Genomic DNA, 15,430 nt, shown 5'->3' with positions numbered 1-15,430 from the left:
GACAAACTCTGGCAGCATTCTGAGCAAGTAATTCTATATGTAATTGTGAAATGTCGAAACGTCACGTAATCATTTTAAAAAAAAAAAAAGTCTATTATTAAAAAATTAATTTCTTTCATGTGGATTTCATATGTTATTCACTTTTTTAAAAGTGCGGCGGTCTGTTGCAATTATATTTTATCTTTCCTTTAATATCATATCATATTATCATAGAAACGCATCACATTGCTTGGCAAAATACATAACATATCATCCATCGTCTATCGTTGACACACTTTAAAGTTCTTGAAACATAACTTCAATAACAATAGACCATATTATTACTCAAATAACACACAAAACATGAATGAACAGCATTGCTCTAGTCACAAACTAGAATCTAAATGCAAACTTTGAAAACCAAACACTATAAATCACTTGTATCAATTGAAAACGTATTTTACGATACCAGGAAGATGGACATTCAAAAAGTAATCATCCCAATCGATGTACTTGGGATCAAAATAAAACACATCTGCCTCTGCGCCACTCTGTTCTCTTACCATCCGGCGCAGCTTCTCTGTGGTCATGTCATCAAATCTACATGAAAAAGTAGGATCATGTTAATATCAAATGCTTGTTGCCAACATTAATAGTAAGAAACAAAATATAAAGCATATACATATATATATATATATGTATATGTATACATACACGCCCTTGAAGAACAAGTAAGGCTTGTATAGTTCCACCAATCGCATCACAAAGTTAATCTTTCTTCTAAGATCAAGATGCATGATCCTGAAATATTGGCAAAGTGCTGCATTCACCAATTCGAGTCCCTGTATGAAAAAAAAAAAAAAAAAAAAAAAGTCACCTGAAAAATAAGAGTAAGAACTGAAACCAAATTTGTTTAGGGGGGAATAGAGGCAAGACAAGAGAGAGACATGCGTGGCTATAGTTGAGGCCAAGTAGTGGCATGACAAGATATACAAGAGGAAGAAGGCTCACGATATGCATGTAGTTTTATTTACGCAGGAATTTTCAATAAAAGCTTTGGCTAAACATCACTTTGAATAACTGTTATTTTATCCCAGTGTAAGTCCCTAATTGCAAGTTAAGCAATAAAAGGAAGGAACCCCTAATCCTTCCTATCCATCAACCACAAACATGTTCTCTCGTGCATTGGCGCATAACAACTGGTATTTAGAGCGAGGCAGGTCCGAAAGACAGTTGGAATAGCATCTAGATGCAAAGATGGAGACTTTAAGCACAAGGCATGTGAAGACCACAACAAGTAATATATATGCAGCATGTGGCAAACATACATCACCATCCAAGCTTGACTTCCCAAGTTACAATGGAAATGAAGACTCTGTCAATTAGATTTGCAAAGTTGAACATTGGTACGAATTTTAATATCTTGAAGAAGGGGAAAAGCTAGTTTTTGTTGTCTATTTCGGAAAGGAAGTAAAACTATGGTAGAGCTATTTTAGGAGGAAGAAAGGATAGTGACATGAAAAACCTTGAACATTGGGCGACAACTCACAATATGGTCGAGCAGAGTTCAGAAATCTCTTTGGTGACTCAACACGATTGAAACAACAAGGAACATGAACTAGCTAGCAAGTACCATGCTCTATTGACTTGGCTACTAACATAAGTGGGAAGGCTAGCTGTTTGGGTTGCACCAAATTTACAGATTGTTTCATTAGTGGCCTCAAACACACGATCCATATAGATCATGTACAAGTTGCCCACGTAGCAATATCACCATTAGTGGTGGGTCTTGCATGCGTGTTTATATGTATCAGGGCTTGCAGCATAGAAGAGAGTTGCTCCTTTAGAAACTCAAATTCTCTACACCTACAATGTTTCCAATAAGCCCTCAATCTAATCAAGACTCAGTGAGACGTATGAGCCCAATAGAGTTCAATGATCAAAGGGTGCATTGCCCTGTTTTTCAATTGTCATAAAAGAAAAAAAAAAAGTCTAACCACCAGTATAAAAGGTTGTTCTTTATTGAAGGTTATTTTCCATAGTATGAAGAGGGCTAGATAGGAGATGAAGAAAGAAGATCATGTCCTTGGGATTTGTTGTGACATCAACATGGGTATAGATGCATCATTGCAAACTACGTGAATCTCGAAGAAGTTTCTAGAGTCTTAAGCCTAAGATGGCATAAATGATTGTTATTGCTAAGAAAGTGGAGTTATAAGGCTACAAAATTCTATGAAACAAGATAATTGATTTGAAGGTAATGTGGAAGGAATTTTGAAGATGCCATGATCATAGGCTTTTCAGCAATCGAGTGCCATCACGCTTGGAGCAACAATTAATTCAAATCAGACATTAATAACCGTATTTGTAGGAGCTATTGGATAAATTGAGACAATTTTTTAAGAAACCCTCAAATTTATCACTAAGAAGACAATGCAACCACAAGATCATATGAGAAGAAGGCAGTAGCCTTGCTATTTAGTTGTTCAAAGCTTGAATTGAGGTTGAACTACCATTAGTTGGGGTGCTACTTGCCCACACAATAAAAAAAACCAATTTGTATAAAGCCCTGCAATCCAAACCCTAATTAAGGGAAGAGGGAGAGAGATACTAACAAGAGTCAAGCCATGACAGATAATGGATGACGAAGGTAAGGATCAGTGAGAGGGACTGTGAGAGTTTCGAGGGAAAGAGATTGCGAGACGGAGAGACCAAGAAAGATGAAGACACCAGCCATCTTGATGGATCATTGATGAGAGATGAAGAGTTTGAGAGAGTTTGAAGGAAGCAACAAAGACTGTGAAATGACAAGGAGCATAGTGACTGGTGGACGATTGTGTTACACGCCTATGGGAAAAGGAAGGATAAGAGGTCACTTCGAGGGTGAGTATCTGCAAGGAAGGAAGAAGACCAAAGATAGAGAGGAAAATGCAATTGACATATTGTATTGATTTTTCTTGAGAGAGGGAAATTCCCCTACACAGTGAGCTATATGATCTGACTTGTAACAAATTTCATAAGCAACGACAAGGTTACTGTGTTAGGTAAAAAACACCAAGTGATGGGCTTAACAGGACTCATCAAGGACTAACTCAGACATGAGCCAAGCCCTTATATACAACTAATACCCGAAAATAACCATAACCACTAGATAAGTTTGCAACAAAACAATATTGAAATTTGTAACGTACGAATCATGATTAATGATTATAACTTTAGTTAATTCAAGTAGCATGCATAAAGCCGGTTCTGAACAAACCTTCAAAGGCAGCAAATAACGTATGGCCAGATATCTGTGGAAATTATCCATGTCGCTCAACATCAAAAGCTTGCCAACCTTGACGGCTTTACCTTCCCTATTAATCCATGGTTTTTTAGAGAAGTAACGAAAGAAAACATCTCGGAGATTTTCGATTCTCAAAGGAGTGCGCATCATTGAAGACCCCACTTGATAAATCATATGATGATCATCAGAAGCTGGTTGATTTGCATGAGCCACCATGGCCACGATCATAGCATTGACCACCAAGTCAGCCGGCATCTGCATTTCACTTTCATATTTGACATTCAATTTCTTTTTTACCTTATTTATTTATTTATTTTTATTTTTACTTCTGATTGAAAACTGTACTTCTTCCTTCAAGATTTGTTTGCTTTATTTAAATGAACAATGGTAAGTGTCTTCGGATCTTATTCTCTTGAATGCTTAGAGAATTATATATATATATATATATATATATATATATCATTAATGAATACGATAATTAATGCTAGCCAGATAGATTGTATATGTGTAATACGAGTTTCTTTGAAGAAAAAAATGTGACAATTTCCACATGCATGCTGCTCATTTCCTTCCAAAAAATAAAGCAATATAAATTTAATCAATTTACCAAGTCAAGAATTGTCTTAAGATCTCCAAGGAAGAATGGTAGTTTTCCTTTACCATAACCAACAGCCAAACTGTCAATGGTCCTGTAAACAAATACACTTTTCTTGATCATTTTCTCGACAAACCAAACAACAAGATAATGGTGCTGATCATTTTATACATAAAATATAAGAAACTTACCTGACACCTTCAACCCAACCAGGGAAAGGTTCTTTTAAAGTACTGGTTATGATAGTGGGGCGAATGATTACCACAGATAGATTTTCTTTTAGGTGCCCAATGAGCATCTCTCCCATTGCCTTCGTAAATACATATGTGTTTGGCCATCCATATCTCTTTGCCCTGATAATTATAATTAGAAGTTAACTTGTCATTTTTAGATTTCAATTCCCATGATATAATTATTTGGATCGATGCATGATTTATAAGAAAAGCAGAACTTTTTGTATTTAAAGTTCTGGAATTAATTGAGATAATATGTATAGGCTAGGAGAGTGCTACGTGTCCCGAATCCTCACCGACACGTGCAATCCTTTTGTTTTTGTTTGTTTTTTTATGCATCGTTTTAATCTTTTTAAATATTTTTTTTAAAACATATTTCCTTATAAATCATTTAAAATAAGTAAAAAAAAAAATTAATCGGGACTCATAATCGGGACCCTGCATCACCGGTGGCTTTAGCTTTTTCCATATATATAAATATATGTATATATATATATATATAATATAATATCATATAATATCATAGTTATAAGATGATGATCATGATCATTTATACATGAATTATGTACGTAGTACCTTTCAATACCCAAATCCTTCATGGCCAATGTAATTTCTTCTTCTGTAGCTCCCTCAGCTCGAAAGCCATTCAACTTTTCCTCCACCAGTTTTTTCTCAGCGTAGATGTCTAATCCTGGGGTCCCATTCAGTGTTTCACCATAGTGATAGGGGGTTTCTAGAATCAGTCCTCCTTTCTCTCCACATACATATGCTGAAAATGACATGACTTTATCTGATTAATAATTATCTAAAAAACAAATAATTCTAAGAAACGAAACAAGAAAATATGATAAATATTTGCTAACCCGTGGACACGTGGACAAGAACCTTTAGTCTAACACATTTTTTTGCAAAGCTTAAAGCATGCTTAGCTCCCAATGTATTGATACCCAGTGCAACATCATATCTGCATGCAAGGCATAGAAGAACGTACATATTATTATTTTCATTTTTTATTATAAGCTACTAAGCCATAAACTATATATATATATATATATATATATATATATATATATATTAAAACTCCATGCATCATTGCATATTGATTACCTTTCATCAAACTTAGTAGTTGCAGCTAAATTGACAATAAAATCGATTTGGTTGCATATTTGGTCCCTCAGAAAGGAGTTCTTCAAGCCCAAGTCCTCGAGAGAGAGGTCACCGACTCACCAGGAACCGCAACTACTTTTTCAGAGAAGAAGGAATCCATATTTGTACCCCATTTTTCCCTCAGCACTCTGAACAAGTCCTTCCCTATCATCTACGTACAATTAATAGAAGTAGCCACTGAATTATTACCATTATATTAAATATGAGTAGTAGTTGTATGACCAGAATAATTAAGAGAAAGGAAATGAAGTGATACTTAATTAATAGTCTGATTTCCATAGGATTTTGATTCATTAGAATAATGCAACCATATATCATAAACATGACTTGCTTCTTAATTTATTCTTCCTGTCATTTCCAATTCACCCAGCAACATGCATGATTAACTAATCTCTGTGTGTGTGTGTGTGTGTGTGTATACCTCATCATGCAGACGTTGTGTGGCTGACTTGTCATCTGCAGCTCTTAGAAGAAGATAGAGTTTCTTCACGTTTGGTTGAACTCTCAGTATTTTCTCCACAAAAACTGCATTCATACAATCAAAGTTAGAACTAAAATCATCGTTGTTACAGCCACACGCACGTACGCAAACTCATAGAGACAGTACATGAGAAAGGATCAGAGCATATAATATACTTTTTGCCAGAAAACCAGTGGCACCAGTGACTAAAATGGCCTTGTCCTCCAGGAGCTGTACGATACTTCCCAACTCCATGGTGAAGAAATATCAGAGAGAGAGAGAGCTGAGAGAAGAAGAAGAAGAAGTTATGCGGAAGAAACAGAAAAGATGGTACTGTGGATAAAGGCTGATGCCATTTTATATAGAAATGGGGTTGTTAGGTAGTGCAGTTAAACGTAACTACACGTGGATTGTTGAGGAATAATTTTATATTGTGGACAAAGTTTTGAGCATATTTATATGGAATGCTCTCTTGTAGAATTGATTTTATGAGATGAGTTAAATCCATGAATTAATTCGTAAATGCTAAAAAAGCTCACTTTTTCCATCGATTTCATGAATGCCAAGAATAAATTCGTCGATATTGATGCTTTTTGCCGATGAATTTATCATCGTTGCAACATTTTGACGCAAGGTGTGGGAATGAGGTATAGTGAACAGTATAAGAACTATTTATAGTGATTTTTCAATCTTTTGTAGGGATTTTTTTGACACAATGTTTCCTTTTATTGCTTCGAAAAAATACAATGGAAAAGCACTATTGTGGTGAGTAAAAAATCACCGCAATAAATGGAATATATATATCCCTTCCTTGAAACGACATTCTAGGCATTTTTCCTTCTTCATGAACTTTTTACAGCGATTTTCAACCTTTTGCATCGAGTTTTTAGACTCAAAATCTTTCCTTTTATTGCATCAACAATAAACCCAATGGAAAAGCACTATAGTGGCGAGAAAAAAATCGCCGCAATAAATGGAATGCATATATCCCTACCCCGAAAGTAGGGTTGAAAAACCGACCGGTCGGTTCGGTTTTGGGCTCAAACCAAAACCGACCGGTCGGTTTCGTTAGAGTCTCAAAACCGGCCGAAACCGATCCACCAGGATATGAAAACCGGCCGGTTCGGTTACCGGCCGGTTCACGGTCGGTTTGTCGGTTTTGGACCGGTTTGGGCCGGTTTTAGCACTGTTTGGGCCATTTTAAGACCCAATTCAACATCTTTTTGGGCTCATTTTGTTATTTAAGATCATCTACTACAAAGACTTTTTTTGCATAATTTTTAAAATTAATTAATTTAATCAATTTCTTTTTAATTTTAATCATGTCATGCATATATTATTAGTAACTAATAACTATTAACTACTACATATATACTACTTATATTTTATAGTCTTATTATCTTATATACTAAATTACTAATTACTAGATAAATGAAAAAAACTCCACTAGATGTTTAATACACATTACAAACAAAATTAAATTGTTTTAAGCAACAAATAACAATTGTTTTTTAATAAAACTCAAAAAATCTTCATTCTTCAGTCTGCAGTCTTCGACTCTTCAATCATCAATAGTTGTAATGTATGATGCTCCTCACTCTATAAGAAAACACCAAATAATCAAATTATCAATATTAATAAATTAGGATAATGAAAACAAATTAAATTAAATAATAAAAATAAATGAATATGAAAATTGAATGAGAAAAAGTTAAAAACACATTACCAGATTCTACTACAAAGCTCTCAACATTATCCATGGAGTCTCGAATATCAATTGGCGTTGACGGATGTCGCAACCAATTCTGAGTATAAATAAGTGCCTCAACAGTTCTTGGAGCCAAAGAACTCCGAAAAGGATCAAGTACACGACCTCCCGTACTAAATGCGGACTCTGATGCAACCGTGAAAACAGGCATGGCTAACACGTCTCGTGCAATTCTCGCAAGTATAGGATAGTTAGGCTCATTCACTTTCCACCAATTCAACAAATCAAAAGATTTATTGAATGCCTCACAAACATTTGATAAATACCGATCAATCTCTGTTTTGGTAGATGTAGATCCCGAGACAGTCAATGCTAGCAACCACTCATAAAAAAGTTGTGACTCATGATTGTCTTCAACATCATCTGGAGGTGTAGATGACGGAGGGGAAACATGTTCTATGCTACTCAAGGAAGAACCAAACGTAGCATTATACTCCTCATACATGTCTGATAATAATTGTCTCACCCTCGACAATAAATCTTCAGCCCAATTGTGATCATAAATTTTTTCCAAGTGAAAAGTAAGAAGCCCCAACTTACTACGTGGATCAAGGAGAACTGCACTTAACAACAACAAATTCAGTCTATCCAATGAACCTCAATACTTATCAAATTTCATTCTCATGCTTATGGCCATGCTCATCAAACAAGTATTCTGACTCTCACACAATCTAACCAACTCTTTTTGGAGCCTACAAATTTTTAAAAAACTTGTGTTTGCAGTGACATGTAAAGAACTAGAAAATCGACAAGTGGCATCATAAAACATCTTCAAAAATTCATAAAAACCCGCACTGTCTCCCACTCGTCAGCTCTAGGAGGCCCAATGTTTACATCCTTAAAGTAAGAAAGAAAATTGTAGTCCTCACTCTCCATTCGCTTAAAAGCCTTTTCAAATTTCTCAACAGCCTCCAACATCATGTAAGTTGAATTCCATCGGGTTTGCACATCAAGGCACAACATTTTTTTACAATCAATTTTTTCCATTTCTGCACATCTCTTAAACTTGTCTAATCTTGCAGGGGAGGAGCGCACATATCTAACCGCATTTCTAACCATTGTAATGGCATCATCACACTCCTTAAGACCCTCATTCACGATAAGATTCAGAATATGAGCACAACATTTTATGTGCATATACTTCCCTTCCAACATATTCTCTGTAAAAAAATGTCTCAAATATGCAATTGCAGTATCATTTGAGCTAGCATTATCAACAATAACAGTAAATATCTTATCAATGCCCCAATGAAGGAGGCACGATTCAACATATTTTCCAATGGTATCCCCTTGATAATTAGGGATTAAACAAAAATTTATAATTTTCTTTTGTAATGTTCAATCACTATCAATGAAATGGGCAATTAGACACATATAATTAAGATTTTGTACCGATGTTCACGTATCGGTAGTTAATGAAATCCTCATTCCCCCATCTTTGAATAACTTTTTAAGTTTGACTTTTTCAGATGCAAATAGTTTCATACAATCTCTTGCAACCGTCACTCGACATGGCACTTTAAATCTTGGTTCAAGCAACCAAACCATCTTATTAAATCATTGCCCTTCAACAATTCTAAATGGTAATTCATCGAGAATTACCATCTCCGCAAACCCCATCCTCACAGCCTCCTCACTATATTTATGAGCTACAAGATTTCTTAAAGAATTATCACTCTCTCCAAACTCCTCTGAGGATACCTCACCTGCCAATGTTGTTTGGTATTTATCTAAAGGCCCACGCTTATGAGGATTTTTGGAACATGAAGGTAGATGGTTTTGCGTAGTTGAAGTTTCGTTCCTCTTCGAGTGGCAAGTGTATATCTTGCCACAATAATTGCACTTGGCCTTAAGATTATCTACGGAACAACCCTCAACTTTTGTAAAATGATCCCAAACAATTGACGGATCCTTCCCCTTCCGTTTCTTAGGAAGTGGAAAATTACTACTATTAGGGGCACTTGAAGTCGGGGGTTTTGGTATTTGAGAGTTCGAATCAAGATCAATTGGACTTGACGAAAAATCCATCTAACATGTAAAAACAAGAAAGAACAAAAAATCACCACAATTGTTAATTACACAGCGGCTAGTTTGCAACGTGGCAAACATCACAAATCTAAGATTCTAATCTACATTTTAGATCGCTCATAAATCTCACAAATTATTTTACTTTCAATAAACATCACAAATTATTTATAACATAAACACATCATAAATTCTACTTTCAATAAACATCACAAATTATTATTTTTTTCAACAAAATTACATCCAATCCGTGAATGGCAACGCACACTGCCGACGAAAATCAATCAAAATTCTTCATCAAAATGATATTCACTATTTCAATCATCTCAAACAAGCAAACACAATCCCTAACCCTAAATTGAAATACCAAATCAGAAACAAAAACCCTAATCCACCGATTGGTCCTCAGGTTCTAAATAAAATCTCACAAAATATTTATAAATAAATAAATAAATCTCAAAATCATACCTAAAAACAACAATGGAGGCTCTCGGGTTCCCTATGGTTTGCCGGAGGAAGCGTGGAGAATGCACCGCAGCTGGACAGTGGACCGCTGGGCGTCGGTGAGCCGTGAGTGGCTGGAGTCGCTGGAGTTAGTGGAGTCGTGGACGACGATACGACGTCACGGACTGAAGTAGGGCTGAAATCGTCGAATGAGAGAGGAAGGCGGAAACTGGTAAGGTGGTCCGAAAGAAATGGACTTGGGGCCAGAGCTCAGGGACAATATGCCCTAGTTGAGCCAAACGGCGCCGTTCCCTTTATTTTTTTTTTTTTCTAACTTTAAGATGAAAACGAAGTCATTTCACTTATTTAAGTGAAATGGCGTCGTTTAATAAATGAATATATTTTAAAATATATATATATGACGTCGGCCGGTTTTTCAGTTTTTGGTTGGTTCAAACCGCGACCGAACCGGCCGACGCCGATTTTGATGATTTATCACCGACGGCCGACCGGTTCCCTGCCGGTTTCGGCCGGTTCCGAGCTCCGGCGGCAGGTCTAAGTCGGACTCGGCCGGTTTTCCAGTTTTCTATACAGCCCTACCCGAAACAACATTCTGGCCATTTTTCCTTCTACATGAACTTTTTATAGCGATTTTCAATATTTTGCATTGAGTTTTTCGACACAAAATCTTTCATTTTATTGCGTCGACAATAAACCCAACGGAAAAGCACTATTGTGGTGAGAAAAAAATAGCCGTAATAAACTGAATGTATATCGATCCCTTTGCCATAACGACATTCTAGATATTTTTTCTTCTAATTTCGAACAACCCCTTCTAGACCTAATGCTACCTCTATTTTCGTTGTTTCCATTCCCCGACAAAAACCCCTTACAAAACTTGCTTCTACCCCGGAAGGCCTTCCCTGCATAGTTTTGTCTTTGCCCTGCCTTTTCAATAGCGTTGATTTCATTTCGACTAAGGTTTACATAGACATTGAACTCGGTATTGATATTTTTAATTGCTATCTAACTTGTTTCTCAGTAAGTTCGTATAACAGTTTGAGATTTCACATGTGGACACTGAAAGAGAGGCTTGATGTTCCGTAGTTTGCTTTGACGAGGAGTTGAAAGATTTTGCGCAATCAAGGTATTTCTTTCCCCAAACTAATCCTACCAGCAATAACCATTTTTTATTTCTATCCGTAATCAATGCCCCATTTTGTCATTCTGATTATAGGCATAAATAATGGGGAAGCGTATTGTGAATTGTCTTATGTTTTGTACTAGCTGTTGGGTTTCTGTGTTGTGGTATAGTAATTGGACATGAAGTTTTCTTGTAGTTCTAGTAGGTCCCCTCGCAGTTGTATTAATCCCAGATTGAAATTGGGGTGCTCCCCACTTCAATTTGAACTTGTATTAAAGCCAATTGGAATGTTTCATTCCTTTCAAGATATGCATTTTATTAAGTGTTTTGATGCAATTCCCTCACACTTGTATTAACCTTAAGTTGAAATTTGGGTGCTCCCCCTTAAGATATAAACAGAGAGTAAAGCCAATTTGTTTCTAGGATGTTTCATTCCTTTGAATTTAACAATATTTTTTCACAAGCCTCATCTCTCACCCCCCAAAAAAAAAAAAAAATCCACACTCTTTTTATGTCAACAATTTATACTTTGTTATTTGGAGATTGTTAATTATGAATGCTAACTTAAAGTTTGGGAGATCATTGTTCATTAAGAATGCCTTAAATATGTGTGGCAATTACCTTTCAGAGTATTTTTCAAAGTTTTTCTTGTTTTGATCTTTGTGATAAAGACAATGAGTAGGCTAATTACCAGTGTGATGGGAAAAAACAATCTCATGGTCAAATTGTTTGCTTTGGGGTACTTAAATCTAAGAGGGATGATAGCAAAAACATATGGTGTAGCTACTATAGTTTAAACAACATATCTACTCTGGTTGGTCGTGCCCTCAACTTCTTTCGCTTGAAAAGTATAAAGTTGAGGCACAATTACTAGGGTCTAAAGGAGTGAGATGTAGCTATACAGGATTACAGTTTTTTCCTTTCTAATTTTTTCCTTTACTTTTTGGAGGGCCCTTGGTCCATTCTACTACCACTACTGCTACTACTACTACCACTGCTACCACTACCACCACTATTACTACCACTACACTTCTACGACTACCACTACTACTACTGCCACCACTACCACCACTACTACTACCACTACTACTTCTACTACTACCATTACTACTACTACTACTTTTTGGAGGGCTCTTGGTCCATTCTACTACCACTACCTCTAACACTACCACTACTACTTTTTGGAGGGCCCTTGGTCTATTCTATTACCACTACCACTACCACTATTACTACTACTATTACAAATCTATCATTTCAGCAAAGGAACCTTGAATGAAACTTTAAAATGATATGCAATTAGCAATGGGTCAAAAGCAGCCTAAGCATGGCAGTGGGTTTTGGAAATTTGATTACTAAACCTTAGAACTTATGAGTCGATCTATGAAGTTTATGTATATATGTGTGCAGGTCTAAGAACTATCAATATCTATAGGTTCTTATTTGTGCTCTAGTTAGTTTAATGTTAGTTTATATGATATTTCCATGTTGTAATATACAATGAATGGCATAGTTTCTTAGTTCAAAACCTTTAACGTTGAAAGGGAATCTAGATATCACACAATGTTCATTAATTTGACTTTTTGTATATCCGAGCCCATCTTTTCTTGACCTGAACCCCCTGGTAGTGAAGCCCCCACCTTTTTCATGTATATCAAATATCTATTGTAGTGAGTGTTATTCTGAACATAAACTACCTGCATGATGTAGTACTCTATTTTAAACATCATTTTGACCTAATATTTCTCCCAAAATAGAAAGGAGCTGGCACTATATGTCTAGAACGTAAACATCAACTTTATCTAGATTGTACAAAGTTTAGATAAAGTTCAAGAAACTTTTTTCATTTTCCTCATACTGTGTTTGCCCTAGGTTTCTAATGAGGGGCTTAAGTTGGGATTGGTAGTATGTTACAAATGCTTTTAGTTGGCCTTCAATGCTTCATGCATTTTGTGAGAATGCTAGCTTACCTACAATTATTGATACTCCACACATGTGTTCCAAGATATATAATTTGTCTTCTATTTATTCAGTTCCTGCGAACTAATATATCATGTCCATTCCTTTTTTGAAGATGGACAAAAGTTAGATAAATCTCCATGATAGGCTTAGATCAACTGAATATGCTGAAGGGGTCGAGCAATTCCTCACATTGGCACCAAACCATGCAGCCAAAAGTGACCACATTCAGTGTTCATGCCGTGTTTGTGGTAATAACATTTGGTTACCTATAAGTGAAATGGAAACTCACTTATTCATTAAAGGGATTAATCCTAACTACACGGACTGGATATTTCACAAGGAGGAGGAAGTATGGAATGTGACCGATGATGAGAACAATGTTGAGGCCGTTAGTGATGAAGCAAAAAACATTGATGACATGGATGAGATGTTAGATGAATTCAGTGCTGGGACATTCAGTGAAGGAACCTCGGCCAGCCCCAACCATGATGGCCCAACTCCCACACCTAACATCAATCAAAGCGATGCGTACGTGAAACTATTAAATGATGCCAGACAACCACTCTTTGAGGGTTGTGCACATTTTTCCCAACCCTCATTCATTGTGAAGTTGTTACATATTAAAGCAATTGGGGGCTGGTCAATTAAATCATTTGACATGTTACTTGAGTTGTTGAGGTCTGCATTTCCTATTGCTATCTTGCCACGCTCATACCAGCAATCACGATCATTGCAACGTGGTTTGGGCTTTACATACACCAAGATTCATGCTTGCCATAACGACTACATATTATTCTGAAAGAAGCATTCCAACCTAAATGTGGGACTTCATAGTGTATGTCAACCACACACACCAACCGTCCAATCCTTCATCATTTCCTCCTGAAGCCAAGGTTACAACGGCTATTCATGTCATGGAAGACAGCTTCTAATATGAGATGGCAAAAAGAACAACGAATAGATGATGACATCAATATGAGGCATTCGGCTAATTCTGAGGTCTGGAAGGCATTTGATAAGGAGCATAGTTTGTTTGCTCAGGATTCTCAAAATGTCTAGCTATGTCTAGCAAGTGATGGCTTCAACCCTTTCAACAATATGTCTAAACCATATAGTAAATGACCAGTGATCCTTGTTTCATATAACTTGCCTCCATGGTTATGCATGAAATATGCCTTCTTTATGATGTCTCTCATTATTCCTGGTCCAAAATCACCGAGGAATAAAATAGATGTCTACTTGCAGAATTTGATAGATGAGTTGAATGGTCTTTGGGAAAACGGTGTTGCTACATACGACTAATTTCTTACTTCATGCAACTTTATTGTGGACAATCAATGACTTTTCAGCATATGGTAACATTTTCAGGTGGTCAACCAAAGGGAAACTGGCGTGTCTGACGTGCAACCTGGGTACAGATTCTATGTAGTTGACCTGCGGCCGAAAGCATACATATATGGGTCATCGTCGATTTTTACCGCCTTATTACATATGGAAAACTAAAAAACGTGTGTTCAATTGTAGAGAAGATCATCACTCACCACCACTTTCTCTAACGGGACCAGAGGTTATCAAACAACTAACTCGTCTTCGAGATGTGCACTTTGGGAAGGATTATAAATCAATCAAACGTACACCGGAAGAATTGAAAAGGACAAAAAGGAGCATATTCTTCACTTTGCCAAATTGGTCAACAATTAAGTTTCGACATAATCTGGACGTTATGCACATCGAGAAGAACATTTGCGACAACATATAGGGCACGTTAATTAACATTCCCAAGAAAACAAAGGATAATATCAATTCATGTCGAGATTGGTCCAACATTGGTATCATAAATGAATTGCAATTGATCCACGATGGAGAGCGGTGTAGTATGCCACATGCATGTTTCACATTATATAGAGATGAAAGGAAACGTTTTTGTGAGTGGATGTCGAAAGTGAAATTTCCGGATGGCTTCGCATTGAATATCACCAAATGCGTGTCTGTACATGATTGCAAAATCTCAGGGTTCAAATCGCATGATTGTCATGTTTTTACGATAAGACTCATTCCTGTTGCAATTGGTGGGTACTTAAGGAGTCATATTAGCTTGGCGTTTATTGAATTTAGCAATTTTTTCAAAGAGTTGTGCGTAAGAACACTTGATATGAACTGATTATGCCCAAAGAATAATGCGGTAGTTGTAGCACAACTTTGAGGTGTCGATTCTACAAAGAGACAAATTAAAATAATAGTAGAAGAAACAACGAAACTAAAAAAAAGTATTAAATGATTAATGAAGGATAAAGATTAATTTTAAATGCAAATTAAAGTGAAACAAAGTGACTAATGGAAAAATTACTCAAATTTGACAAACAGTAAAGC

At 36.3% G+C, this 15,430-nt stretch overlaps 1 pseudogene; it reads right to left on the bottom strand.

Annotated features, from left to right (window-relative positions):
- Positions 1-225: 225 nt before the first annotated feature.
- LOC108985844 lies at positions 226-5,976 on the bottom strand (annotated as a pseudogene).
- Positions 5,977-15,430: the final 9,454 nt, after the last annotated feature.

This window comes from Juglans regia, chromosome 14 (assembly GCF_001411555.2).
Source record: "Juglans regia cultivar Chandler chromosome 14, Walnut 2.0, whole genome shotgun sequence".
Taxonomy (NCBI): domain Eukaryota; kingdom Viridiplantae; phylum Streptophyta; class Magnoliopsida; order Fagales; family Juglandaceae; genus Juglans; species Juglans regia.
The sequence above is the reverse complement of the archived record's forward strand: the minus strand, read 5'-3'. Positions and strand labels throughout refer to the sequence as shown.